This window comes from Lucilia cuprina, chromosome 3, assembly GCF_022045245.1.
Source record: "Lucilia cuprina isolate Lc7/37 chromosome 3, ASM2204524v1, whole genome shotgun sequence".
NCBI lineage: Eukaryota > Metazoa > Arthropoda > Insecta > Diptera > Calliphoridae > Lucilia > Lucilia cuprina.
In genome coordinates, this window is record NC_060951.1 from 22,000,836 (window position 1) to 22,028,768 (window position 27,933).

General features: G+C 31.0%; 1 long non-coding RNA gene and 30 other non-coding genes across 31 annotated transcripts; 8 read left to right on the forward strand and 23 right to left on the reverse strand.

Annotated features, from left to right (window-relative positions):
- Positions 1 to 1,531: 1,531 nt before the first annotated feature.
- Positions 1,532 to 1,603, reverse strand: Trnam-cau. The gene has a single exon. It is a non-coding gene; the product is annotated as a tRNA-Met (tRNA).
- A 262-nt stretch (positions 1,604 to 1,865) lies between these two features.
- Trnam-cau lies at positions 1,866 to 1,937 on the reverse strand. The gene has a single exon. It is a non-coding gene; the product is annotated as a tRNA-Met (tRNA).
- A 249-nt stretch (positions 1,938 to 2,186) lies between these two features.
- Positions 2,187 to 2,258, reverse strand: Trnam-cau. Its single transcript has one exon. It is a non-coding gene; the product is annotated as a tRNA-Met (tRNA).
- Positions 2,259 to 2,515: 257 nt separating this feature from the next.
- Trnam-cau lies at positions 2,516 to 2,587 on the reverse strand. The gene has a single exon. It is a non-coding gene; the product is annotated as a tRNA-Met (tRNA).
- A 421-nt stretch (positions 2,588 to 3,008) lies between these two features.
- On the reverse strand, positions 3,009 to 3,080 carry Trnam-cau. Its single transcript has one exon. It is a non-coding gene; the product is annotated as a tRNA-Met (tRNA).
- A 97-nt stretch (positions 3,081 to 3,177) lies between these two features.
- On the reverse strand, positions 3,178 to 3,249 carry Trnam-cau. The gene has a single exon. It is a non-coding gene; the product is annotated as a tRNA-Met (tRNA).
- A 192-nt stretch (positions 3,250 to 3,441) lies between these two features.
- On the reverse strand, positions 3,442 to 3,515 carry Trnai-aau. Its single transcript has one exon. It is a non-coding gene; the product is annotated as a tRNA-Ile (tRNA).
- A 491-nt stretch (positions 3,516 to 4,006) lies between these two features.
- On the reverse strand, positions 4,007 to 4,080 carry Trnai-aau. Its single transcript has one exon. It is a non-coding gene; the product is annotated as a tRNA-Ile (tRNA).
- Positions 4,081 to 5,050: 970 nt separating this feature from the next.
- On the reverse strand, positions 5,051 to 5,122 carry Trnam-cau. The gene has a single exon. It is a non-coding gene; the product is annotated as a tRNA-Met (tRNA).
- Positions 5,123 to 5,582: 460 nt separating this feature from the next.
- Trnai-aau lies at positions 5,583 to 5,656 on the forward strand. Its single transcript has one exon. It is a non-coding gene; the product is annotated as a tRNA-Ile (tRNA).
- Positions 5,657 to 6,058: 402 nt separating this feature from the next.
- Positions 6,059 to 6,132, forward strand: Trnai-aau. Its single transcript has one exon. It is a non-coding gene; the product is annotated as a tRNA-Ile (tRNA).
- A 191-nt stretch (positions 6,133 to 6,323) lies between these two features.
- Trnai-aau lies at positions 6,324 to 6,397 on the forward strand. Its single transcript has one exon. It is a non-coding gene; the product is annotated as a tRNA-Ile (tRNA).
- Positions 6,398 to 6,528: 131 nt separating this feature from the next.
- Positions 6,529 to 6,602, reverse strand: Trnai-aau. The gene has a single exon. It is a non-coding gene; the product is annotated as a tRNA-Ile (tRNA).
- A 662-nt stretch (positions 6,603 to 7,264) lies between these two features.
- Trnak-cuu lies at positions 7,265 to 7,337 on the forward strand. The gene has a single exon. It is a non-coding gene; the product is annotated as a tRNA-Lys (tRNA).
- A 167-nt stretch (positions 7,338 to 7,504) lies between these two features.
- On the reverse strand, positions 7,505 to 7,578 carry Trnai-aau. Its single transcript has one exon. It is a non-coding gene; the product is annotated as a tRNA-Ile (tRNA).
- Positions 7,579 to 7,656: 78 nt separating this feature from the next.
- Positions 7,657 to 7,729, reverse strand: Trnak-cuu. The gene has a single exon. It is a non-coding gene; the product is annotated as a tRNA-Lys (tRNA).
- Positions 7,730 to 8,181: 452 nt separating this feature from the next.
- On the reverse strand, positions 8,182 to 8,255 carry Trnai-aau. The gene has a single exon. It is a non-coding gene; the product is annotated as a tRNA-Ile (tRNA).
- An 83-nt stretch (positions 8,256 to 8,338) lies between these two features.
- Trnak-cuu lies at positions 8,339 to 8,411 on the reverse strand. The gene has a single exon. It is a non-coding gene; the product is annotated as a tRNA-Lys (tRNA).
- A 422-nt stretch (positions 8,412 to 8,833) lies between these two features.
- On the reverse strand, positions 8,834 to 8,907 carry Trnai-aau. Its single transcript has one exon. It is a non-coding gene; the product is annotated as a tRNA-Ile (tRNA).
- Positions 8,908 to 9,259: 352 nt separating this feature from the next.
- Positions 9,260 to 9,332, reverse strand: Trnak-cuu. Its single transcript has one exon. It is a non-coding gene; the product is annotated as a tRNA-Lys (tRNA).
- A 459-nt stretch (positions 9,333 to 9,791) lies between these two features.
- Trnak-cuu lies at positions 9,792 to 9,864 on the forward strand. Its single transcript has one exon. It is a non-coding gene; the product is annotated as a tRNA-Lys (tRNA).
- A 411-nt stretch (positions 9,865 to 10,275) lies between these two features.
- Positions 10,276 to 10,349, forward strand: Trnai-aau. The gene has a single exon. It is a non-coding gene; the product is annotated as a tRNA-Ile (tRNA).
- A 1,548-nt stretch (positions 10,350 to 11,897) lies between these two features.
- Trnak-cuu lies at positions 11,898 to 11,970 on the forward strand. Its single transcript has one exon. It is a non-coding gene; the product is annotated as a tRNA-Lys (tRNA).
- A 72-nt stretch (positions 11,971 to 12,042) lies between these two features.
- Positions 12,043 to 12,116, forward strand: Trnai-aau. The gene has a single exon. It is a non-coding gene; the product is annotated as a tRNA-Ile (tRNA).
- Positions 12,117 to 12,559: 443 nt separating this feature from the next.
- Positions 12,560 to 12,633, reverse strand: Trnai-aau. The gene has a single exon. It is a non-coding gene; the product is annotated as a tRNA-Ile (tRNA).
- A 90-nt stretch (positions 12,634 to 12,723) lies between these two features.
- On the reverse strand, positions 12,724 to 12,796 carry Trnak-cuu. The gene has a single exon. It is a non-coding gene; the product is annotated as a tRNA-Lys (tRNA).
- A 575-nt stretch (positions 12,797 to 13,371) lies between these two features.
- Positions 13,372 to 13,445, reverse strand: Trnai-aau. The gene has a single exon. It is a non-coding gene; the product is annotated as a tRNA-Ile (tRNA).
- A 796-nt stretch (positions 13,446 to 14,241) lies between these two features.
- Trnai-aau lies at positions 14,242 to 14,315 on the reverse strand. Its single transcript has one exon. It is a non-coding gene; the product is annotated as a tRNA-Ile (tRNA).
- Positions 14,316 to 15,083: 768 nt separating this feature from the next.
- On the reverse strand, positions 15,084 to 15,157 carry Trnai-aau. Its single transcript has one exon. It is a non-coding gene; the product is annotated as a tRNA-Ile (tRNA).
- A 755-nt stretch (positions 15,158 to 15,912) lies between these two features.
- Positions 15,913 to 15,986, reverse strand: Trnai-aau. Its single transcript has one exon. It is a non-coding gene; the product is annotated as a tRNA-Ile (tRNA).
- A 2,188-nt stretch (positions 15,987 to 18,174) lies between these two features.
- On the reverse strand, positions 18,175 to 27,532 carry LOC124418883. Its single transcript, XR_006940279.1, has 5 exons — positions 27,430 to 27,532; positions 27,256 to 27,372; positions 19,322 to 19,508; positions 19,217 to 19,245; positions 18,175 to 19,160 (listed from the first exon to the last, which is right to left on the reverse strand). It is a non-coding gene; the product is annotated as an uncharacterized LOC124418883 (long non-coding RNA).
- Between the last annotated feature and the right edge of the window lie 401 nt (positions 27,533 to 27,933).

The following is a 27,933-nucleotide window of genomic DNA, read 5'->3' on the forward strand; positions in this document are numbered from 1 at the left end:
ATTTTTCACTGTATGTATTGTTATTGTGTTTAGTTGATATAATCAAAACAAATGTGACCAACAAACTTAAAGTTATTTGGCGCGGTTATGTTGTTTTTCTTCTTATTTTTCATGGACTATAACTCTTTATACAACGCAGCTAAATAAACAAATATGTATGTAATTTTTTGTCCTAATAACTATTTGTCATGTAGCAAAATAAAACAAGTAAGAGTGCTACATTCGGCCGTGCCGAATCTTATATACCCTTCACCATAGTGTATTTTAATCATCTTTTATGGTGTGTATTTTAAACAAGAGTAAAACAACAACACTTTCGTATTCATTGCTGGTAAACATTGACGAGACGTAGATTGGAAAAAATTTATGTTAGTTTTAAATTTCAAACTTACATTATTCGCATATAAAATTATTGTACAATAACTCACAATCTACTCTCATATAATTGAAAACGTTTTAAATACTTTTTTCTATTCATTAAAAAATATATTTGCAAAACAAAAGGGAAAATTATTTTATTTTAACAAAAAATGCAAATCATATTTTTTTGCTCTGTATACTTTGTATGTTTGGATTCCAAACATTCAAAAAAAATACACAGCTGAATACAACCAAATATATCTACACACACTTTTTCTATATACAGTGTTGTTGTTGTTGCTTTTATAACAATTTTTTATGAAATTTTCAGAGGTTGTCTCAGATTTTTGCTCATATCTCCGTTATTTACCGACCGATTTTTCTGATTTTAAATAGCGATCTTCTCGAAAGCATGTCTAATAGAATCATTGAAGATTCGGATCTCGCCGATATCTGGGGTCCTCTAAAAACTGATTTCAACAGAAAGACAGGCAGACAGACAGACAGACAGACAGACAGACAGACAGACAGACGGACGGACAGACAGACGGACATGGCTTAATCGACTCCGCTATTTATAAGGATCCAGAATATATATACTTTATAGGGTCGGAAAATTATATTATAGAAATTACAAACGGAATGACAAACTTATATATACCCTTCTCACGAAGGTGAAGGGTATAAAAATATCTAATCTAGACATGGGGAAATATATGCTATGTTCTACATGAAATAAAAAAATAGAAGAATGACAATATGTTATTTATTAGATAAATTGCTATAGATACTTTACCAAGATATATGTATACACCACAAAAAGACACTAAATGATTATGCGACATCTATTGACGAATAATATTATTGTAGTGTCAAGTGTTATATTGTTTTCTCTATTTAGTACAAAATATCAAAGAAATATAAAGCATATTTTTAGGATGACAATATCCTTGATAGACATATATATTTCTATTTTCTTAAAACATGATTACTTTGGTAAATCTCATATGGAATTCCCTCTTTATTTCGTTAGATATAAAAAGAATCTTAAAGAATATTACATGAAAATTTTTCATGTACATTTCTCACTGTTTTAAATTGCTAAGTAAGTTTCAATAATTTAAACTTACTTAAAAAATAAAAATTGTATAAAGAAAATTTCCACGAACCATAGCAGAGCAAGGTTTCGATCCTCGGACCTCTGGGTTATGGGCCCAGCACGCTTCCACTGCGCCACTCTGCTGTGTTTACTTTTAGTGATATTGTAAAATTTTTCATTGATTATATGAAATCATTACAGTATAATATGTGATACATGCATTCCATAATAAGCGATACAGTGATGCCATATAGAGTTTTTATTCTATAATGTTACGTTACTTTAGAACAAATTATTAAAGAATATCGGTAAAGGATTCATGAAATCCAAATTATACACTTATTAAAACATTGTAGTCCTTAACTAAGAGATAGAAAGATATTTTAACAAAAAAAATTTCCGACACTAGCAGAGCAAGGTTTCGATCCTCGGACCTCTGGGTTATGGGCCCAGCACGCTTCCACTGCGCCACTCTGCTTACTGTTAAATTATTTAACATATTTTCTATATGAAAACTTGTATTCTTGTAAAAATTAGAACGTTTCTGAGACTTTAGACATTAAAATCCTTTAAAACAATCTACATAATAATTAAATTGTAAGTTTTTTGTACATTTTTCTATTACTGTAGAACGTTTAATTAAAATTTCTTATTATTAGATCCAATAAAAAAATTAACTTCTTATATTATTAAAGTAAATAAAATTTTAAAAAAACTCCGACAACTCTAGCAGAGCAAGGTTTCGATCCTCGGACCTCTGGGTTATGGGCCCAGCACGCTTCCACTGCGCCACTCTGCTTCCAAAAATAGAATATTTAATTTCATTGATATAGGGTTTGTATACATTCTGACAATTTATTACAATATCATGCTTAATTCATGCGTTCTAAAATCAGTTTAATCAAGAATGTAGATTATTCTGAAACTTTTAGAAAATTTTAATAAAAAGAAAATTACAAATTTCAAATAGATTTTTAATAAAAAGTGTTATGTAAATTTAATATTATTCTTATACATTTAATTGAAATTCAAATATTAAAAAAATTATACCAACTCTAGCAGAGCAAGGTTTCGATCCTCGGACCTCTGGGTTATGGGCCCAGCACGCTTCCACTGCGCCACTCTGCTTCACATCAATCATTGAATATAATTATCTTTAAAACAACGTACATGTAAGTGTGACCTTTGACCTTGATATGTAATAACGAATTTTAAATGTTACAGTTACAGGTAAAAGGGATGAACAATAAATTTTCCTTTTTTAAAAATGTTTAGTATGCAAGGCGTTTTATCAACTTCTATCAAAATGTGTAATAACTGGGCATATGCACTTACATATGTATGTATGTATGTCTGTATACATATATTGAATATATTAAAAATATTGCCATATTTAGACAAACTCCTAAATACAAACATGCTTGTACTAGAATCTAGACCGATATTTTATCATAAGGTATAGACGGATAATTCCAATTAAATGGTTCTATTTTTAAAGAATTCTTTCTTTCTATATAAAATTTTAACTTATAAAATATGTTTTTACCACTAGCAGAGCAAGGTTTCGATCCTCGGACCTCTGGGTTATGGGCCCAGCACGCTTCCACTGCGCCACTCTGCTTTTCGCGAAGTGCGTGCCAGTTTTTCTTAAATACTTTACGCTTTGATTTCAAGTATAGATTTTAAAAATATAGATTAAAAAACTACTTATAACCGACTAGCAGAGCAAGGTTTCGATCCTCGGACCTCTGGGTTATGGGCCCAGCACGCTTCCACTGCGCCACTCTGCTTATATTAACTCCCTATAGTATAAACTTATAATTATTATTTAACATGTTCTAAAAGTCTTAATATATTCAATTAAGTATTTTAATTGAAATTTATAAAAATTTTAATTAAAACTATGAAAACTTATTCATATAAATTGATTGATATGTGAATGTAACACTTTTATGTTAAGAAAACATAACAAAAAACATAATTGGCCCATGAGGGGATCGAACCCGCGACCTTCGCGTTATTAGCACGACGCTCTAACCAACTGAGCTAATGGGCCACTTAACGGGACTTGAACAATTATTTTATATGAAAATAGCTGTACAAAAAAGTGTGTTTTTTTACAATGTTGTCAATTTTCACTTTTAACTAATAAAAACATGTAATTTTCTTATGATCCATATTACAACTAAATTTAAGATTAGACGAATTCAACAAGAACTATAATAAGCCATACAGAAAAAAATTTTATTGAAAATTTAAAAAAAATGATATGGCAGCAACAAATGCCTACGTTAAAAATTACCAGACATATTTAACTTAAAGTTAATTTGTAATAACGAAAAACTGATCATATGAGATATAACATCGTATAACGTTAGCTATTAACAAGTTATAATAGTCTCGAATGTTTTTAGAAATTTTTTCGAAGGTCTCACTTTATATACATACTAATTTAAAAAATTGTTTGGTATTGACGAAAGCAGAATATTTAAATAAGCAATATTTTTAAATAATTGTTAAGTTCGAAGAAATTTGAAAAAAATCAATTGGCCCATGAGGGGATCGAACCCGCGACCTTCGCGTTATTAGCACGACGCTCTAACCAACTGAGCTAATGGGCCACATGCCATTCTTGTGGAGAAGTTCTTATAAGATTTTGTAATTATTTATGGTAAACAAATCTGTTCAACAAACACATCAAGGCGAGTTGCTATATTCGTAGCACACGATGATGTCAGTTTTAAAATTTCACCACAACATAGTATAACAGTTAAACGGAATTTGTATCTTTTCGTAAATATATGCATAAGAAAATGAATGAACCAGGGATGTGTAATTTCTTGTTTAATAATTTAATTTGTTTTTGACTTGAAAATTACAGTCTAATGAGAAAAGTGCTAGATTATACATATGTTTTTTTTTATTTAGTCAAAAATTCAATTGCTAATGATATATATATACAAGTTACATATGGGCAATTCCACGAAAAGGTAAACCACGACTAAAAAGTTAATTCAACAAAATTTTGTATATAGTCTTTTGTAGCACCAAAGACGAAGGCTGTTGAAAATTTTTGAAATCTTGCTATATTTACACCTCGCCGCCATACAAACGGACCCGAAAATATCACAGACAGATCTAAAATGTTTATTATCCTTAACCTTTATACCGATTTTCATAACGATTCGACTTCATTTGATCCTAATTCTAGTTTAATTTCAGAAAAACACTTAAACTTCCGTAACTCACCTGTAATCACTAGTATTACGATAAAACTTGGCACTAATAAGATTTATATGAATTAAAATTACACGATAGCATTTTATGAGGATCGGTCCATATGTGACCCTAGTCGCCATATAACTCCAGTTTTAAAGTATATATTTTATAACATAAAAAAGAAGTTAGGAGAAAAATATCCTAATTTTACAAAATCTATACAACTCTAAAGGGGTGCAAATGTCACATACCATTGTATGGAATTGCCCATATATAAATAAAATTTAGATTCAAAATTTTAGACTCCCATTTCAACAAAGTGCATGTTTAAAAAGAATTTTGTTTTTAAAAGAGATACCCCCAACCTTTCGTTAGCAGAGCAAGGTTTCGATCCTCGGACCTCTGGGTTATGGGCCCAGCACGCTTCCACTGCGCCACTCTGCTTTTGGGAATCCTTGGATAGAAAAGCATCATTAGTTACCCGCTCAGAACGGTATAAGATAAATTTAGATTAATTACATCAGTAATATTGCTATTGGATTTAATCTTAACTAATTTATCACATATAAATAGATACATTTATGTATGTATATATGAACATAAGGATGATTAATAGTAGTATGTACTTATTTTTTATAATATTTTTTTAATGATTGATTTCCCGTAAATTCTCCTATGGTTAATTTTGGACCTATTCTCCAAAAATTTTACAAAAATTGTGGTTTCAATAAAACTTATTGAAGGAGTTGGAATTTAAAAAAATATTACAGGATTGTTATCATTGATACAAAAACCTTCAAAAAGTTATGATATCACAAAATCGGGAAATTTTTTATATCAGGAAACGTTGTTTATTATCCGCAATTTGTTTCAGTTTATATATACAAAAAAAATTAGCAGGCATGGCCCATTAGCTCAGTTGGTTAGAGCGTCGTGCTAATAACGCGAAGGTCGCGGGTTCGATCCCCTCATGGGCCAAATATCTTTTTCATATTCTATTTCTATTAATAGTAGTATTGTAAAAGGTCCTCAAATAAAGTAGAGTATTTTTGATCTGTATATGTTATAGCCCTTATTCATAAACAAAAATCTTTTTCTTATAAACGATTTATAAATCAAATTTCGTATGGAAATTTTGTTTTATATATCATTTATAAAATATGTATAACCCTTTGCAATCGATTTTTTTTCCTTTAAATAAATCAATTAAATGAATTAATTTAATTCGAAATAAAGAAGTGAATTTTATAACCTAAAAATTTGAATAAATGTGAATGTTACAAATAATTATAATTTTTCAACTGAATGAGAATTATAAAGAATTGAAAAAATTTTAAAAATTACATTGTTAACATCTACAATCAGCGGTATATAATCGCCGGCCCATTAGCTCAGTTGGTTAGAGCGTCGTGCTAATAACGCGAAGGTCGCGGGTTCGGTCCCCTCATGGGCCAATTTATATTTTGTACAAACAGATCAGATTCTAGGTATTCCACCGGCCAAGTTTAACAATTAATTTAACACATTAATTGTAATATTCCAGGATGTGAGTATGATAATTTTGAATAATTGTAGAAATTCCTTTAAGAGCCACATTTAATAAAACGAATGTCCAAAAAATATACATGCATATAATTATAAATATGGCCCATTAGCTCAGTTGGTTAGAGCGTCGTGCTAATAACGCGAAGGTCGCGGGTTCGATCCCCTCATGGGCCAACCTCTTTTATCATCTTTATTTCTAAGAATGAAATGATATTTTAACCTTTAAGTTTAAATAAGGTATGCACGTATGTATACATCATTAATGAACTTTACTAGAGGAAACATTTCTTAAAAAAAAGAACAATTGGCCCATGAGGGGATCGAACCCGCGACCTTCGCGTTATTAGCACGACGCTCTAACCAACTGAGCTAATGGGCCACGTGTTGAGAGAACTTTACACCAATTTACATTTAAACAAAACATAATAAATGTATTTCTTTTATATGTAATTTAGAACAAGGATGAACAGTTTTTAAAACAGCATTCTCCAATCAATAGACAAAACAGTTTGAATTATGCTCCAAAAACCGCTAAAAATACGCCGTAGAAAACTCGAAATATGCTTTTAAAATTTTAAAAATAGGCTCTAAAAATATATTTTCAGTTTATTTCCATACTCAATATTTACTTTAATAGAATACCGTTTTACGCCCAGACAACCAATAAATAAAGTTAGAACGAAAAACATAAAGATATGCACTGTGAAAGTAAAATATGCTCTAAAAACTCGAAAATATGCCTTAAATATTCTACAAATGTCAAATCGTGCTAAATTATACTCTTATGGGTGAAATATGCTGTAACAAATCTATGCCAAAATTCTTAAATTGAAACATATTAATATATTATTCATGAGTCCATACGATGCACCACAAAAAATATGCATATTTTGGTTTCCTGCTAATAATGTAATGGAAACTTGTAAAAATGATATTAATTGATTAAGAGATTTTTATTAATTAATTAAATAAATATATATTAGTTAATAGGAAAATGAGAATTTGTTTGTGTGAAAACTATATTTTCAAAGAAGGATATATGCCCGGCTAGCTCAGTCGGTAGAGCATGAGACTCTTAATCTCAGGGTCGTGGGTTCGAGCCCCACGTTGGGCGCAGTCATTTTTATTCTGTAACAATATATAATTCATATTATAGAATAATTTACACATGAAATATATTTGCACGTCAATTAAAACTTACGTTATGTAAAGAGATTTACATTATCTTTAAACCTTTATGTATATTTAATATAATATAAGTATTTAATAAAACTAAAGTGTTGGCCCATGAGGGGATCGAACCCGCGACCTTCGCGTTATTAGCACGACGCTCTAACCAACTGAGCTAATGGGCCCATAATCGTCCTCGTAATAAATAAAACTAAAGTGCAAAATTTTATAAAAAGCAATTGTTAAATAACAAAAAACTTATTCGCCCAACGTGGGGCTCGAACCCACGACCCTGAGATTAAGAGTCTCATGCTCTACCGACTGAGCTAGCCGGGCATATGTGCTTCAAGTTACAATCCGATTTAGAATGTGAAAAAGTCAATCTCAAAATTCAGATTAAAAATTTAAGTTTTGGTTCCGAAAGAAATTAGTTTCTTAAAACGAATTAAAGGAAGTATAGTCGAAGACATGAACATTGATAAAATGAATAATTCATTAAGAAAATTAGAACCAATATTATTAGAAGGAATATTTAAACAATCCTTTATTTATTTATAGAAAAAATCAATTAACACGACAACCAGACCTGACCTAAGTTATTTTCTAATTGTGGGGATCAAAGCTCCTATTATGCGGAGAGATTCTTCTCTAAATTACACGGATCAAAACTCCTTTATGGGGGAGATTAGTAAAAACACACAGTTCATTATAACCGATATGAATGTAAATATTAACTTTTTCGAAATATCAAGCCTATTGGAGTCATTATTATTTCCACAAACAAAATTTGGCCCATGAGGGGATCGAACCCGCGACCTTCGCGTTATTAGCACGACGCTCTAACCAACTGAGCTAATGGGCCTCATGTTAAACATGTTGTATAAAGTTGGTTAAATTAAGGCAATTTGTATGTAATTAAAAAAATTTGAATAAAATATTGGTACGCGCCCAACGTGGGGCTCGAACCCACGACCCTGAGATTAAGAGTCTCATGCTCTACCGACTGAGCTAGCCCGGCATGAAAAACATGTTTCCTTTATCCAATTTTAAGAGAAATATTTAAAACTGAAGTACATATGTACATTAACGTTCTTAAGCATAAATATATAAATAAAATCGGCGCACAATTAGCTGAAACTATCATTTTTCATTTGCCAATTTATAACGTATCAGGATTATCTAGTAATTGGCTTAAAGAACTTTAATATCTTTTAATTATCTATGACTTAGTATATAAAATAGGTTTTAATGGCCATACCAATATTTTAACTGAAGATAAATATAGTAATTAGGTTATGCAACAGACAGGATCGAATGTCCTTCACAAAATCCAATTTCTATTTCCCCGAAATTGGATCGATCCAATTTGACATGGTCTAATATTGGGGTAAAGAACCGATCCACTCATAATCCTAATTATATAATTAAAACATTAAAAACTGGCCCATGAGGGGATCGAACCCGCGACCTTCGCGTTATTAGCACGACGCTCTAACCAACTGAGCTAATGGGCCATATTAAGTCATCCAATTAAATATTAATAAAAGTTATTTTTCATTATATAATTCCAAATCCAAAAGAAAAATGAAACTTTTTTTAAATTATATAACATTAAATATTGAATCTTTTTTAAGATATATGATCGTTTTAAAAATCGTAGATACCCGAGATATCTTACTTTGGGGACTCTGGCCGAGGACTCAGTAGGCCCATGAGGTCCAAGTTCAAAACGTAATAAATAAACCTAACTCGACAACACCTCTTCTTCTCTCCTTATAGGTAAAACTTCATTCAAATTTGGAACCCAACACTGTTACGAAATTTCAGAATTTTTCCCTCCATTTTTTTTCAAAAATTGTACCTATGCGCCCAACGTGGGGCTCGAACCCACGACCCTGAGATTAAGAGTCTCATGCTCTACCGACTGAGCTAGCCGGGCTGTTAGGAGAAATTACATAAAAAATAATAAAGAGTAAACATGTTTATGCCAACATGTTTTTTTGCCAATATATTTCTTACAAGATCCTAATTGGAATTAGTTCTTAAAATACATTTTCAGTTAATTTAATTTTGTTTTTAGACATGTGTATTTTTTGACAGTTTTTATAGTAATATGTAAATAAGTTAGTTCGATCCCCTCATGAGCCAATTCTATATTTTGTAATATGATTATAAATTTGAGATAATACGGACGAAGTAAATAAATTGACATTTATGTCAGTGATTTTACATGCGACTTTAAAATTTCTAAAAAAAATTTTGATTGAATGGTCCATTTTTTTGCATTTTTATGATCCATAAGGATACAAAGGGACTTGCATTATTTCTTTGTACACACTACTTATTTGTAAAGATTAAATACAAAGTTATTAAGCCATGTTTCCCCCTCTGTTTTCATGCCCGGCTAGCTCAGTCGGTAGAGCATGAGACTCTTAATCTCAGGGTCGTGGGTTCGAGCCCCACGTTGGGCGAAAACAGTTTTTTTCATAGCTAATTGTTAATAAGACTGAAACTCTATAAATCTAATTGGGGTCTGACATTAGAGAACTCAATCCGAATAATTCTGGGGACAGTTAACCTACAATTCAGGGTCACCAGTAGCCATTGAACCTGCTTGACTAGTTATTACATGGGCACTAGAAGTGAATTGGCTTTTTAAAGACAATAACCGAAAATAACTTCGACTCCAAATGGACAATTGACTCGAAGAACCAAAGCTCCATTAGCGAGCATATTAAAGACATATGTACATACATATACATATAACCAAATAGGATTTAGACAATACAAAATAATCCCCTTAATTTTCTAAAGCATAAATTACTTATGGTCCGGGTGAAATTAGTTTTTTAAATTAGTTACAAATACTTTTGTGAAAAGGCGGCCCATTAGCTCAGTTGGTTAGAGCGTCGTGCTAATAACGCGAAGGTCGCGGGTTCGATCCCCTCATGGGCCAGAGTTTTTTGATAACTGCTTCGGTCTATCAAGATTATTTTCAATAAATGTAAAAAAACATTTAGGAACGCCAATCCGGATCCTAAAAATCCTGAGATTTTTCGGGATTTGTGAAATAAATATTGGGATTTTTTCGGGGTTTGGATATCATAAAACCCAAGAGTTTTCAAAATAAATCCGTGGATTTGTTAAAAAAAATGTTTTTATTGCAACTTTAGACGAAAATTAGCACAAATTTTTATGCTATAGGACCTCCTCTGAAAATCACATTGATGCCTATTTTAGTATTAATGCATATTAAAATTTTGATGGTAGGTATTTCATTTCGCACAGTCGAATCAACATTTTTATTTCTATATTAGGAGATTTTGCATTTCAAACTTTACACAAATCCGAGTGACTTCGAAGGTAAATTAGCTCATTAAATGAATACTACGAATATGTTCCAAAATATATGTATTTTTATACAAAATGCAAATATTTTTTTCGAGTACATAATTGAATTTGTCTCTGTTTTTATTTATTAGGTCACATGGAACAGTATGAGGTGGTTATGAAAATTTCGAAACATGATATTTATTTTTATTTAGGAAGTATGTAGTTTAAAAATTTCAGAAATTATGAAATTTTAAAAATCTTTATTTAAAAGTTATAATTAATTGTTTGTTTTATATGTATTTATATTTTGTCTGCTAAAATTCAACAAAATTAAACAATTTTTCTTCACAAAAATTATGACTTAAAGATTTTCATATATAGGTAAAATAATTAAATTTATATAATCCCGAAAAATTCCAGGATAATCGCGAACTATCCCGGGATTTGTAAAAGCCAACCCCGTTTGGCATCCCTAGTATATATACACAAGTAGTGATAAATACTTAATTAGAATATAAATTCGATTTTAACTAATTTAAAATTCGACTTCGTTTTAATATCATTGGTCTATCTATATTTAATCTACTTGAATTTTTATGGCAATAAAAATAAAAAAATAAGACTAACGCTAAATACAACTGCCCGATTTCTGCAACAGCCTATTTTTTAACATTACAGTTTTTATAATAGCAACTTTTTTTAAAAAATGGACGCGATTAGTGCAACTTTAACTTTTTTCAGTCAGTTTAATTTCAAAATTATTTGATCGGTTATAGGCACCTAAAAACAGACTTATATGTCCCGGCCAAAGTTATGATAGCAAATACATATAAAATTATTTTAATAAGAAATAAATTACTATGCAGTTATTTTTATTTATTAATAAATAAATTAGTTACATTAACATCAATTAATTACTTCTTTTTGTTAAAGATATATATGAAATTGTATGTGATTTCAGTGGTCGGTCATTGCAACATTTCGCTAATTGTAACAACACCGATTTCCCTTTCGGTTGCGCAAAACGAGCCCGTATTGTATGTATTATGTTGGTTCTAAAATTTAGAATCTAACTCTAATTTTTTGTAATCAGTCTCTCATCTATAATTGTGAAGGAATTTTGACCATATATTAGATATTTTTAGTATGTAAAAGAATTCAATGTTGACATGCCCGGCTAGCTCAGTCGGTAGAGCATGAGACTCTTAATCTCAGGGTCGTGGGTTCGAGCCCCACGTTGGGCGCATCTTCTTTTTTATATCATATATGTATATATTTCAATAACTTTCCAAAATTTGAGAATAAAAACAAATATCGGCCCATTAGCTCAGTTGGTTAGAGCGTCGTGCTAATAACGCGAAGGTCGCGGGTTCGATCCCCTCATGGGCCATTGATCTTTTTGAAAAGTAAGCCCTCCGCTTCATACAGTAAATGACAAGTTCACTTCTTCTTTAGAAGAGTTCTGACTTTCTAGATGGAATTATCGGTTATGTTGCAAAAAGAAAAATCCCCGAAAAAAGGTGTTTTTATTTGTTATATAGGAAGTAACTCATTCCAACTATAGGCTTACATTGTATGTATCTGGTGGTATTTATACCGTAATATTGGTCCTACACACACCCTTAAAGACTACCACAATCGGCTCGGAATCACTTTTTGAAATTTTGCTATGTCCGTCTGTCTGTGTGTCCAGGTAAAGCTCGGTTCGTGTACTTTATAGCTCGCAATTTTCAATATAATTTGATCCAGGGACGACGAACGCTTTTGAGAAATCGGTTTATTATTTCGACTATACTTATTTTTACATACATACTATTTATTAAAAAGTCTTTATGGCCCATGAGGGGATCGAACCCGCGACCTTCGCGTTATTAGCACGACGCTCTAACCAACTGAGCTAATGGGCCTATGAACCGGTTTGCTAGATATTTATTTTTATTCTCAAATGTTGGAAACTTATTGAAATACAAACGTATATGATGTTAAAAAAGAATATGCGCCCAACGTGGGGCTCGAACCCACGACCCTGAGATTAAGAGTCTCATGCTCTACCGACTGAGCTAGCCGGGCATGTAAACCTATCTCCTCCTAGAATAACATTTAAAAGTAAGTGAAAAATATGTAAATATTAGAATAATTATTGATATTTGTTAACTATAATATCTGTCTGCTTGTGAGTATTTGAATAGTTTTAGATTAAAAAATTCTTATCTAAAAATACCTGGACAACCGCACAACCGTTGAAATATAGTAATTTGTTATGTATGTATGTTTCAGTATAATATGAGGGCATACATATGTAATTAATTCACTTTAAAATAAATTTTCATAGGCAATTGTCTTTTTAAATACATATGTATTATATAATTTGTACAATTATTTAGTTTTATACAATAGCCAACCTATTGTCGAAATGATCTTTCGAATCTAATAGTGAGATTATGTTATTTTTTAGAGTCAAATGGAAGACTGCAAAATATTATTTAATTATTTTGAGGGTGATTGTGTCACCGCCAAAGCATGTAAATTTGTGGGTAAGGGTAAAAATTGCGTTTTTTCGAAATTACGAAAAATAGTTTAAAATACAATATTTATACCCGACGGAATTGTCATAAGATCTCATATGGTATGGAAAAAATGTAATTTGGCCCATGAGGGGATCGAACCCGCGACCTTCGCGTTATTAGCACGACGCTCTAACCAACTGAGCTAATGGGCCCGTTGTTATTATTAACTTTGGCTGTGTGAAAAACATTATTATTAAAAGTGGGCGTGGTCAGTAACAATTTTACTAACCTATTTAAGGCGGCGTGAAAAATATAACAAACAATTGTTCAATTCACAATCGATGTTGTAGCGTTGTATGCGTTGTATGTCAGCAGCTGTTACAATAGTCATAACAATGTTGTTGGTATTTTCTATGCAAACGTTCTATACAACTCTTACGACAATTTTTCATATGTTTTTCGAATGTCGTAAGAAAATTCAGTGTTGTCAATTGTTTATTTCAGCATATAAATAAAAAATTCAATCGATTTTGGCATAAAAAACGATAAAGTGGTAATACAGAAATTACCAACAAACAGCTGTTTACCAAAACAAAAATAAAATTTTATTAAAAACTGTATATTTATTAGTTTAAAATGTGGAATAATAAAAATAATAGAATTTAAAAAAAATGAAATTAATTTGGTTTTATTTTGCTCGTTTAATTAGTTTAATATTCTTTGTTTTTTTATTTTACTTTTGACATTGTTTGTTTGGATTGTTTTTTTTTTATTGTGAACAGAAACTTATGACTTGTTTCAAAAGTCTGTTCACAATCACTGTTACTACACTTTAATAGATACAATATACAACTTGATTGTGAATTGAACAAATATGTTTTAATAATGATAATATTTTTTAATTTTAGTTTCTAAAAACTTACAATTACATTCTTTTTTTAAAACGTATATGGCATAATATTCTATTAATGGCATACGTACATATTCTGGTTACAAAAAGTTGTGTTTTGGCCCATGAGGGGATCGAACCCGCGACCTTCGCGTTATTAGCACGACGCTCTAACCAACTGAGCTAATGGGCCAGTTGATTATATGAAATCAGAACAAGATTGCAGTGTGTGAAAGCGGAAAGCATATTTTGGAATAAAAAGGCATATTCTTAAGCATATTTTCATCAATGTTCTGATGTTCTATCTAACTTTAAGTGAGCGACATATTTGATTTTTAGCTTTATTTCAGATTGTTGTTGACAAAAAAAAGAGATTTCTCATAGAAGAGCAGGATTAAATATGAGCCTATCCTTATCCTTAGACCCGATCATTTTTTGTTTTTTTTAAATTAAAGGTATATTTATTTTGTACTGGAGTTTCTTTGAATTAACACAATTTTATTTTGGAGTTAATTGATAAATGCGTATAATATATTTATTTAAGTTAATATTATTTGATTCAAATTAGTTGTATTATATAATACAACACCTTCATTTCCTAATAATTTCCACGAAAAATTACTTACTGAGAATGACTTCAGATGTAGTGAATTTGGAATTAAATAAAAATCATCACTTCTTCAGGTTAATTTCAGTATTTTCTGGAGTAAATTCTCCTTCTTTTTTCGTTGGGAATGTTCTCTATGGAAGACATTTTGGTACTATTTTATTTGTATTTTGATTGGGTGGCGCAGCACCCAGGGTACGCTAGTTATAGATAACTACATATAACACTTACATATACGTATAGAAAATTAATATTAATGTGTAACCAAAGTTACAAGCTAAAACGTATTTGGAACCGAAAAATCATAGAGAAAATAAATTGCAATAATCAGGGAATATCAGGAAAAAAGCAATTTGGCCCATGAGGGGATCGAACCCGCGACCTTCGCGTTATTAGCACGACGCTCTAACCAACTGAGCTAATGGGCCATCCGTTATTGCTCGTGAAATTTTTTCAAACATGAATGCTATATTTGAAGAAAAATCTTAAATTTTTATTTAAAAAAGTTTATTTTTGTATATTTAAAAATTAACATTAATTAACACTTTGTTGATTACATATAAGTCTCGAATAAACATTTACAAGTTTTTCCATAATTAGTAATAGGAAAACATACTTTATTTTTTAACTCGGTAATTTGTTGGCGGCGTATTAACACTCAAGAAACCAGGTTATACCACCTATACAAATACATACATAAATATATAGGATGTTGGTGCCCGGAATAATAAATTAATAAAATGTATTATTTGTTTTTCACAAATTTAATTAAACATAACATATGATGTAGAAATCGCCTAGCAGCATAATACATTTGTGCTACAAGTTAACTAGGAATAGAATAATTTCGAGGAAAGTTTCTATGAGAGGTAGTGAACAAACTCGGATGTACATATGTGTATATATTTACGATGATAGCTTTACTGTATTCGAATAATATCGAATCGATAGACTGCTAGACTTAAGACCCATTTAGTGTACAGATCAAAACCCTTTACAAACGACGAGTAGATTGTCTCAGAGATGTAGGAGCAATTGCTCATATTTCCACGGATGTTGACTATACTGTTCTGCCAAGAATTTCGTCGGATAAGTGTTTTCAAAATCTGTTTCACAAGCATAATACGGAAGAAACATAAATTGATAAATAATAATTAAAAATTTTGTAACAAAAAGTTGAATGTGGCCCATGAGGGGATCGAACCCGCGACCTTCGCGTTATTAGCACGACGCTCTAACCAACTGAGCTAATGGGCCATATGTGTAGGGTACACTTTTAATAAAATGAAAAAAATAATGAAGGTAAAGTAGTAGAAGGTTCTAAAACATTGGAATCAAAATTGTGAGAAAGATACTGACAAATATATTTTTTTCTTTTAACGCAATAAAATATTTTCAGAAAATTAACAATAATAGATAAATAGTACATGATAATAATAAACTAATGGAGGCTTGGAGCAATTATTCGCAAAAGTATTAAAGTTTGAGCAATAATGGCAAAAATTTAAGAATAACTAAAGAAAAATCATAAAAACAATATAAAAGGTTGAAGCAAATTAAACCGAAAAGAAAAGGAGAATTTAAAATTGAGAGTGAGAGATGTTGTGAGAGAGAGGGAGACATAATATAAAAACAGAAAATAGCGACTAATATAAATCAGCTGTTTTTCAAGGAACACTCATACACATAAACACAAACAATGTTGTTATTTTGACATCTTATAGATACAAATTCTCTCTCTTTTAAACCTTGCATATTTTTAAGAGAATTTTTTTTTTGTGAAGAATTTATAAATAAAATAGAGCAAAATTTTAATTTAGTGCTCATGTCCAGTCAGTATATTAGCTCATGAAAACAGTGATGCCACAATTAAATTAAAAATTCCACACATTTTTACTTAATTAGTTTAATAATTTCTGATTTAATTAAACAAATGAATTATAAATATTCTTGAGACTTTGTTCTGAAATAATTCTTTGATGTATTATGTTCCATGAAAGAAGCAAAACATATTTTGAAATTGTAAAAATTAAATATATCTGGCAATATTTTAGTTTATTCTGCTCTTTGCGATTGTCTTTTTGCATCTCTTATTGCTATTAATGAAACAATTAACTCTTATTAGTTTTTTATTATATTTCATTATTTTAGTATTTTTAATCGACAAGTGAAAACTATTTGGTCTGTTCGATCAAGTTCAAAATTAAAACTTTTAATACATTTTTGATTAAATTTGATTGATTTGATTGATTAAATAGTTGGCACAACTCAATACGAACATTTTGATTTTTATGTGGTTTAATCAAATCATTTTTTATATTTAGAAACCAAGTGTCTTCTCTTTGTTGTATACAGATATGTTTTTATGTTTGTATTTTGATTTAGAAATTAGTTATTATTTTGACATTTATTCATCCTACACTTTCGGCGAATAAATAGAAAAACTATTAAATAGGATTTATTTTTAAATTGTTAAATGTAAACATTTTAACATAGTTTTCTCTTAAAATTATAATCATAAAGCTAGCCATATATCTTACAAACACCCTATATATAGAGAGATAATATTACATAGTAAAAAATGCACACCTATTCCTGCAGTTTTATTAGTTAATGTTTTTCTAATACTAATTACTTTTCCCCTATTACTAAAGTAAGTAGCCTAAGGAAGTAATTATTTAATGCATTACTGGTAAACTATTGTATAGTGTAAAATGAAATGATTTTCGCTTATAACACGAGCATAATAAACCTAATTGCTAAGAGAAATTATTACTTGGCAACAGACACAGACACAGACACGTGATGCAGGGTACGTCATGAAATAAGTGTAAAAATACTCAAACATATGAAATAAGTGTTTTGTGGGTTATTTCCACTTGTTATTGTTGTTGTTTTTTTGTAAAATACAGAAACATTATTTCTTTAGTCATCCAAAGATGGCGCTAGAGGTGTTGAATTAAAGAAAATACTTTTTTTTTAAACTGACTACCTCTTTGTAAAAATATCTCTTAGTACCAAAAATAATCATTATTTAGTTAATGAGATTATAACATTTTGTTTAAGTAAATTGGCTTTTAAAATGTCTCAACTTTAAATTTGGACTTTATAAGAGAATTTTGGACTTTCAGGTCATTTTCTGAAGGGGAGTTTGTATGGGGACTATTTTCAACTATTTTCAATAGCATTCGTCCAAAAAAGAGTATGTGCCAAATTTCATCAAATTATTTTGAAAATTGCGTGCAGACGGACGGACATACATAGATAAATCGACTCAGAAAGTGATTCTTAGCCGATTGGTATATGTTAAGGTGGTCATACAACAAAAATATTGGTATATCACCAATATTTTTGGGTGTTACACACATCAGCACAAACGCATAATTCCCTCACCACTAAAGTGGTGTAGGGTATAAATTTTGATTAAACATGTGGGTATGGGCAAGTCTTATGTTAGTATAATGGTACATATGTACGTATTCTCGGTGAACACAAAGGTTTACTGGAACAGCTATACAAAATTGGATGTGCGAAATCAGACGAATGTAGAGCAGGACAGTGAAACTCTGCGACTGTGAGGTATTCGCCGAAGTTAGATCAAAGTATCTTGGAAGTGATATTAAGGACAAAGCATTTCTCACTTTTGGTTTGATTTAGTATACATCATCCTATCAACCTAACCTTAGCTAAAATAGAAATAATTTTAGAATACTTTCTTAAAAATTCAATGAAAACTAAAAGTGTTTTATTTAATTCAAAGGATTCTTTGGAGAAAAAAATGTGTATATATCTCTTCGATAAAAAAAGTATAATTGACTTTGGGTTAGACTAATTATGACAGTTAAGAAAAAAGCGAATTTCAGATGTGGTAGGCATCTAATTTGGGTTTGGTTATATTAATCTGATGATTATCTGCCTCACCGTATTACTTTGGAGACAATTGTTCTGTATTACAAAGAATGAGTGTTTGAGTGAACCTGGTAGTTTCCAGCATTTAAGTTAAATTTCATTCCTAAAATAACATAAAGGGAGCACAATTAAATAACTAATGACGCAACGTTTGAAGCTTTCACATCTGATTAAACGGTCATAGAAGGTTAATTTCCAGAAATAGGCTAAGTAGTTGCTAATTCAACAGAATATAATGGGGTTGTGGTTTAACAGAATATAAATTGCTCTCCTCCAGTTGCATTTTACATTGATAAACTTCCCCTATAATGTTCGATTGCAGTGCGGAGGAAAAGAGGTGTTTACTGTATTTCTACTCTACCGACTGGCATTGTCAAATGTATAATTGGTCTTTTCTTGAAATAATTTGACCTGGGTTGAAAAAAAGAGACCAGTAGCTCCCCCGTTCAGGTTTTTGCACTTTGTCTTGTCACGGTTATTGGAGAGGTCATTCGGGGTGAACGTGGTGGCTGTGGTTTAAACCTAAAATCGCAGAAAGAGAATGTTGGTTAAAAGACGTATAAATTTGGTGTCCTTACCGAAGACAACAGATACCACAACTGTTAAGCTAAACATTGAGAATTAGTTATTATCATATAAATACTTTGTAAGTAAGAATTTAAAGAATTCATATTTCAACCCACCTGTTAGATCTCTAACCACTGTTGCCGAATCAACAGAGATCATCCCATATGTGTGACTGTAAACGAAATTTATATTTTTGCATCTCGGAAGTTACGCAATGAGATAGCTCAAATTGAAGATCAAAATGCATGTACCTAGATCAGGGGAACTATGTTCAAACATTGTCATCTACACTCGACTTATTTCCTAAAATGAGAAAAAAAATAAAATAGGGTTAAATAAGATGCATGTATGTTAAAAGTGCGAACAGTTCAATAGACAGGCAGACGGACAATAATCAGTTTATTATAGTTTAAATGGCGTGTTTAATAAAAACAACAAACTCGCTTCTTTCTTCACAAAATGATAAATCAATGTCAATTATGATTTTCTTTTTATTAGTTAATTACGATTAAATGTAATTTAAATACAATTAATATCTAAGAGTTAGTTTGTGTTAACCAAAACACCAACAAAAAAAGCCAATAACATGTATGTACTTAATAAATTATTAATAATAAATACATATACATATATGTTTGTATGTACATATGTTTAATTATTTCCTTTAACTGTTGCTAGAAAAAATTTAATATAAGGAGTATGTAGTATGTAGATTTAATATAATAGATACTAATTGTGAGTTACAATATTTATAAAATAAATGAAGTGAATGTGTGTTTTTGTTTACAAACAAACATATGCAAAAGTATAACATACTAAATAGTATTTCATCTGTTGTCTGTCTGTCTGTCTGTCTGTCGGTCGGTCTATACGAATATCTTTATGCCTAATTAAGTTTCAAACTTGTTTTCACTTAATTTACACTTATAGATGTACGTACGTATGTATGTACATATATATGTGTAAAATGTACATACAAACATTTAAATTGTTTATCGTAAAGTAAGCAAAAAAACAGAGATACTTTATTTTTGCTTGGGTTTCTTGGGCAATTCTCATTAAAATAAAATTAAATGTCTGGCTCTTCTAAACATTTGTACACAATGTCATAATAAAACGCTCTTTTGCTTTTCAATTAATATGAATTTTATAGAGTATGGACTCTTTTTAGAAGCAAACATTTTCATTTATACACACTCTCTCTCTGTTTCTCCAGATACTTATATTTTTCGCTCTTTGCTTATGACAACATTAACCTCTTTCTTTTTGTATCTATAAGTACAAAAATTTAAATTTTACAGATACTTTAGTATTTGTGTGTGAATGTATGTGGGTTTTTTTTCAAGTATTCTTTTGTCCGTTACCTCTATATAAAATAAAAATTTCATAAAATCAGTCGTTCGTTGGCAATGGACGGATATTGCAGCGGCGCACAAAATGGTGGTTGGGTTGGGTCCACGTCCCTCGTTTCGAGTTGAGAAATAACACGTGCATGTACGAGTATAGTAGACAGACGATATCTTTCTTATTTTGTTTTTGCAGTTTTGTTTTCAGTTTGTTTTGCTATTAAAACTAAACAAAGAAAGAAATAAAGAAGAGGCAAAAAACGAAAAAAAGACAATGTTCATGTCATAAAATCGACTTGTGTAAAAAAAAACAAACTCGTTGCTACAGAGCAAATACATTTTTGTTTTTGACCAGAGATCTATTTGAATGTTATGCTCTGAGCATTTATGAAATGGGAAATTTTGTCAGTGAGTTTATCCATAAAACAAGAGATCTAGAAAGGAAGGTTCGCAGGGAATAACATAGTGCAACAAATTTCAACGAACTTTACAGATACGGGTGTTACATTAAAAACACATACACATCTTTACATACAAACATATGTATATATGTATGTATGATATTACTTTTAATACGTTCTTAGACAGAGTTAGGGATTTTTCACAGCTAAATTAGGTTTCTAATTTGAATTTTCTTTTGGTTAGCAAACAACAAAAATGCTTCTCTTTTGTATCTCTTACTTAATGATTACTTAGCATTTACTTAACTGCAAAAACATATATACATACATACATAGATACATTGAGTACTTGCATGTATGTAAGTGTGTATTAAATTTGAATATTAAAATTAAAGTGTTTTTTTTTGCATTGAGCTTGTACATTTAAGTTTGTTATTATTTGTTTTTATATTTTATTTGTCCGAGGGTGCTTCCACACTTTTCTATAAACAAACAGACATGTAGTCAATCTCTCACACACTTGTAGATACAAATTAACACTTGGTTACAGATACATTTCCACATGGATATTCACGTATATACATATGTATGTATGTACGTATTTATGAACGTTCGTTTGTAGATTTTTAAATGAGTTACTCTGAGTAAAGAAATAAAAACGGATTATATACTCTTATGCCTTGGGCTGTTTATTCTTAATGTTGTTGTTGTTTTTCATTATTGTTTGTAGACTATCAGGTCACTGCCACATTTGTTTTGATTTATATTTGTTGCTGTTCGTTATTATTATTATTATTATTAAACTTAAATGGTTTAATTGATTTGATTTTAGTTCTTGTGTATATGAATTGATTCTTATAAAATTTGATACAAAATTTTAAAATTTTATAGGTACATCGTATTTATACCCTACACCACTATAGTGGGGAGGGTATTATACGTTTGTGCTGATGTTTGTAACATACAAAAATATTGGTCCAATACCCACCTTAAAGTATACCGATCGATTCAGAATCATTTTTTGAGTCGATTAAGACATGTCCGTCCGTCCATCCGTCCGTCCGTCCGTCTGTCCGGCTGGCTGGCTGTCCATGTAAACCTTGTGCGCAAGGTACAGGCCGCAACTTTCAAGATAATTTGATGAAATTTGGACCAAGCATGTTTTTTGGCACAAGGACGAAGCCTATTGAAAATGGTTGAAATCGGTCCATTATTTCACCTAGCCCCCATACAACCGTACCTCCCGATTTGAACTTTTTATGCTATAATTACGTCAAATATTCTGCTATCTCTCTAAAAATTGGCACAAATAAGTTTTATATAAGTATAAATGATATTGCAGATTTTCGTCAGGATCGGCCTATATTTGACCCTAGCCCCCATACAAACCCCCCTTCAAAAAATGACTTAAACGTCTAAAATTGACTTGTAACCATTTGTATCGCAATGAAACTCAACAAAACTAACTGTTATTTAGAAATATATCCTTTTCCCGAGGATCGGCCCATATTTGACCTATATAAAGTCTCATTTAGAAATTTTAGTTTTTTATCAATAAATGGCTTAAATATTTTGGAATTATGGTAATATTCAACATAAAAGTTTCTTTACAAAAAATAAAAATTTTATAAAAGTAAAAATTGTAAAAATATACTCATGGTGTAGGGTATCATATGGTCGGCCAGGCCCGACTATACTTTCCTACTTGTTTTTTATTTCAATATATGTATAACGTATGGACTTTTTTTTAACAACTTTTTATAAAAAGCTGCCAATTTTGTACATATTTCTCCAGCGTCATTCCATTTTGGTACAATTTCTGACATTTAATAGGACAAAACATCAAATGTATGTATGTATATTTTAGGAGTTATGAAGAGTTTAAATTTTTACTGATAGATGACTTCATATTTGCGAAGTTTCAAACGTTGGAGATAGTAATGCGATGAAGTTGATTTTTTAATACCCTACACCACTTTAGTGGCACATGATCTTCTATAGCCCACAACTGAACATACTAAATAGGACTTTCAACTAAATTTTACTTTTATTCAACAAAAAATGACTTAAGTATATTTGAGGCAAGGTACAATTCAACTTAAATTCTTTGTTATGAAAACTAACTCATATTTTATTTTTTTAACAGGTATAGGGTATACTATAATTTCTTACTTGTTATACCCTACACCACTTTAGTGTGGAGGGTATATTGGGTTTGTGCTGATGTTTGTAAAGCACAGTAATATTAGTCCTATACCTAAAGTATACCAATCAGCTTAGAATCATTTTCAGAGTCGATTTAGCTATATCCGTCCCTCTGTCCATGTAAACCTTGTAATCAAACTACAGGCCGCAATTTTGAAGATTATTGAATGAAATTTGGCACATAATCTTTTATAGTACTGTAGGTCCATTATTTCACCTAGGCCCCATAGAACTAAACCCGCCAAATATGTTGTATACTAGTCTCGATGATCCTGATGAACTTTATAATTATAGGGCCTCATTTGACCCTAGAACCCTCTAAAAAGCCCCCATTAAAATTTTATTTAAATATCCACAGTTTTATTAAACAGTAAATGGCTTTAGTATATCTGAGGCAAGGTACAATTCAACTTAAATGCTTTATTATGAAAACTAAATCACATTTTATTTGTATGCAGGTGTAGGGTGTTATATGGTCGGCCTCGCCCGATTATAACTTCTTACTTGTTTTTGTTTAAGTGTGCCTTTGAAATTATTATTTTCTATAATTTTTCTATGTGTCGGGAATATTGAAACACTAATCCCAGATAGAATGTTTTTTAAGCGAAGCTTGAACGGTCTTGTGGTTTTATATTGAAGACCCACAAAGAGAATATCTCATCACCACACTCTACGAAGCTTTTCGGCAGAAAGCCGAGAAGTAACAGATTACGAACGTTAATTGGATTAGAATAAATATGATGCCAACTGGGGTTAACATATTTACCGACAGCCAGAAGGAAATTAGGGCGATATAAGGTGCTCAAGTTAAATCTAAGTCCGTATTGGCTTAAAATAAGTCTTTAGCAAAGTTAAGCTTTATATCTTGCTTTAATCGTTTTAGTTGCTTTAATAAATATGCGATATGGAAGAATATCGCAGTATAATATCCTTTTAAGCATGCATTGACCATTTACTGTAGCTGTCAACTCAAAATTACTTTCTAAAATGAGAAGAAACTGTAAAAAAGTATTGGGTCACCGGAGTTCCGTATACGTGAAAGAGTTGAATGTAGTAAAACTGAAGAACGCCAAATCGTCTCCCGGAATAATAAAAGGATGTTCCATTTGGAGAGTGTCCCCTTAAAATGAGCAAGTCTGAGGTAAGTATGACAGTACGTATTATAAATAGTTGCACAAGCTTATGGACGAAAAATTATACAAGTTTGGAATACGACTTCACACTAAATTCATTGTCAGGCTTTCGACGAAATTCGGATAAAGCTATTGTTAGGAACACTGATTGGAAAATTCTTAAGAATTATGATGATTATAACTTCGTGATCATTATATAAGGTTTTTGTTTTTACAAACAAACATTTTCCGAAAAAAAAACAGTGAACAACAGGTCCTAGGTCCAGATGTATAATTCCGGATTTGATAGAATATACATCCTCCTGTGAAAGCAACCTTACATTATATATTCTATATGATTTGAAAGGCCATGTGACCATGCTATTTATAAATCCAAAATAATACTGCTAAAGTTGTGAAAGAATTACTCAAACGTACGTTATACATTTTCTAATTACAATAATCAATTTTAATAAATCTTTCCGTGATTAAGTAACTTGAAATGAAACATAATAAACTTATAAAATGTTGGTTATATAAATTATCTCTCTCACCTACTGAAAGTTCATAATTTATGACATGTTTTGAGGGAAATTGAAAAGATATTATACAACTAATAGTTAATACAACTCGTATTCGTAATAAACAAATAATTTATTATTATTGTAATTTCTATTGAATAAAATAAAAAAAGTAAAATGTTAATATTTTTACTCATATGTACATACATACATATACATATGTACATAAGTATGTGTTCCCGACTTAATTTCAATATTGTCCCCAAGAGTCGATAAAACAAAAAAATAAATTGAATTTAAATTATGTCTTTGTGCATGTAATACGAATGTTGTATGTATCTGTAAGTATGTTAGTTATATTCATAAACAACCTCATCATTAGGCAAAATATACTTAATACATAACACACACACACGCTCGAAAACATTCATCCATTCAGACATCCATCCATTCGAACACTATTCGTTCGTTCGTTTGTTGCGATACTCTGTACAACATTCACTTTATCAGTTAGTCCCCATTACAAATGTATTTTTGTTATTTCAAAAGTTCTTTTTGTTGTTGGTTTTATTTTTATTCTATAAGTGTGTTGCATGTTTGTTGGGCCTGCTAGTCTTGTTTATACTTTTATTTCCATCGTTTGTATGTTCGTAGCGTAATAAAATACCCCGTTATAGGTCACGTATTCGTCATCAAATTGCACAACACCTCGGCGACCTTTTTGTTGTTCTTGTCGTTGTACAGTGGATATGTTGTTGTTGTGAAGAATAGTTGGAAATTTTCTTTGATAAGCTATGATGTGCACTGTGATTTAGTTCGGTTCGAGGGAATTATAGAAATTTTGAAAATTCGTATGTGTTCTCGTTCTATCGACCTGCACTAAACATTTTCAAACGAAGATCGGAGTTATTAGATCAGAATTTGTAAGCATAAAAATACGGACCAATGTCCTTGATCCAAGGCAACTGCCTACGGTTATGAATGCTCTTATTAATCTTTAAGTTGTTGATTGTGGAAAACCACCTAGAAGTTTCGAAAGCCTATGACATCGAAACCTCAGTTGCAAGTCGCTTTCATATACCGTAGTTAACTTGAAGGATACAGACACAAGAAATTTTCGACTGTGTTCGTCAAGCCCTCCCGGGGGCATGTTACCTTGGCGAGACCTCCGCCTTGGTGTTATTACAATCCCGGGGTATAATTGGTTACAAGTCATACCAGAGCTCCGCATAATCAGGTACTACGGGTGGCCAGTTGCCCGCTGGCTGGTCAGTTGGTTGAGGTTCTTTCGGGATCCACGAAGCGGCTGTGGCTTAAACCCAAATTAGCGGGGAGAGTAAGTGGCGGTTAAAAGACTGATGCATGATAATAGTCAATATTTCGGGATAAGTTCGTTGCTGTTGCCGAAAACAACAGATACCCCACAGTTGAGTGACTGTGGGACTAAGCGTTGGAAATGAGTTGGTATTAATTGTACATGGTACGGGATGAATGTGAGGTTCGGCGGGAAAATAGACCAGTGGATGAAAAAGACCATCGTGAGATAAGGCCGTCAAGGCAGGTGCTCACGTTAAAAACCCTCGACATTCCTGTCTTCGTGAAGCAAGTGACTTTTTAATAATCATGTACTTCCTATCAAACAGAAGAACATTGTTGACATTTTGACGACGCTGCAGCGCGCTGCTACTCATTCTAGTGATTACTTCGTTCTAAAAGTTAGCGACAAGATACAATGTATGTAATTTATGTATGGCCTCGCTGTAAGTCTTGCACAGTCCAACTAATCGAGACCTTACCGTAAAACTTCAAAAGAGAAAACATGATAAAAATAAAAACGTTGTGTACTCGTTTTATTTCCTTTGCCATTCAAATTATTCTAGAAGTGTATGAATATTCCATCTATTCCATACAAACGGATTTTTTCAGACTTTTTACTGGGTACGAGTCTGGTCTGACTGTATGTATGTACAATGTACATACATAGGTACGATTTGCTAATGTGTTTTGTTGTTGCAGTCACTGTTAAAAAGTTGTATTTGTTAACAAAAGGTACAAAAACGATACTCGTAATCGTAGTTGCACTGTATGTGTGTCGGAGTGTGTTGTTGTTGATGTTGTTCTTGTTGAATAATGTGACAAAATGTTTTTTAAATTTGTTTCAGCTTTTTCTTAAGTTTTTCTTTTTAAAGAAATAAATAAATTTATGTAATGCAAATATCATTAAGGAAGTAATACCAACAGTGATAGAGGTATAGAGACTTCAGCAACAGCAACAACAACAAGGAAAGAGAGCAGTAGCACAGTGTAGAAAAAGGGTCTTAAATAATGAAATTCTTAATCGTCTTAATAAATCATGGTCTCTGGCACATGTATGACGGCAAACATTTAAAGTTATCATGCAACAACAACAGCAACATAAACTACAACAACAATAATATTAAATATCAAAGACACAAAATACTTACCCTGTAAAAGAAAGAAAGAAAGAACGAATGAATAAAAATGCTCGTAAATAAAGGAGCCGTGTTCCATACATACATACATATGTGTATATGTATAAGTCTAGATGTAGTAGGAAAAAGCTGGTGATGATGAAAATATATGAGTTACAATTTAATAAATTTATCATTTACTCGTACGTTGAATTTTATTTGTGTTTGTCTTTTATTTTCAAGCCGGGAGAGAAGTTGTCGGTTTGTTAAATTATTTATTTATTTATTTTTTACATTTGATAAATTAAACAATATTTGTGTTAAATGTGAAAAGATTAAGTTTGTACTTTTTATTTCAAGAACTTTTGACTAAATTATTTATTTAGAAATAAAATATTTTTAATTGTCGCTTAAAAAAATATTACCAGACAGGCAAACAAAGACGATATGCCTAATGTAATAATTGGGTTTACATATAAGCTCCAAAAAACGAATTTGCGAATTTTACTAGAATTGTTCTTTCGGTTTTAAAACTATGTATATATGTCATGCAAAAAATTAGGCTGACAGGATAACGTGCCGCAAAGGCTCTGAAGTTTCCAAGTGCATTTACAAGGAAAAAATTTAGATTTTTTCAGATTTTGCTAAAATTTGGCCATTTAGTAATAAATTTTGAACCTTTTTGAAAAGTAATCGTAATGTGCACAGAAT